At 56.2% G+C, this 283-nt stretch overlaps 1 protein-coding gene across 1 annotated transcript in view; it reads left to right on the top strand.

The window, feature by feature from the left end:
• Window positions 1-101: 101 nt before the first annotated feature.
• Window positions 102-283, top strand: part of LOC119592333 (CD109 antigen-like) — a 56360-nt gene continuing 56178 nt past the window's right edge. The window contains exon 1 of the mRNA XM_037941160.1: window positions 102-257. The gene's annotated coding sequence lies outside the window, so the exon portion shown is untranslated. The remainder of the gene's footprint in view (window positions 258-283) is intronic.

Genomic DNA, 283 nt, shown 5'->3' with positions numbered 1-283 from the left:
CCACCTTCCAAACCACCCAATCTCTCCCTCCTCCCTCCTCTTCTTTATCTCCCCTTTCCCTCTTCCCCCCTCTCTCTCACCGTCCTTAACCACCCAATCTCTCCCCTCCCCCCCAGTGCCGCGAGGGCCCCGTCACCCTGGAGTTCCCCCTGAGTAGCGAGCCGGAGTACGGAGCTTGGACCATCCGTGTAGAGGCAACCAACTCCTTTACTCAACACTACTTTACCGTGGAGGAATTCTATCGGCCCAGATTCGAGGTAAGGAGAGTATTTTTTCCCGAATT

This window comes from Penaeus monodon, chromosome 30 (assembly GCF_015228065.2).
Source record: "Penaeus monodon isolate SGIC_2016 chromosome 30, NSTDA_Pmon_1, whole genome shotgun sequence".
Classification (NCBI taxonomy): Eukaryota; Metazoa; Arthropoda; class Malacostraca; order Decapoda; family Penaeidae; genus Penaeus; species Penaeus monodon.
The sequence above is the reverse complement of the archived record's forward strand: the minus strand, read 5'-3'. Positions and strand labels throughout refer to the sequence as shown.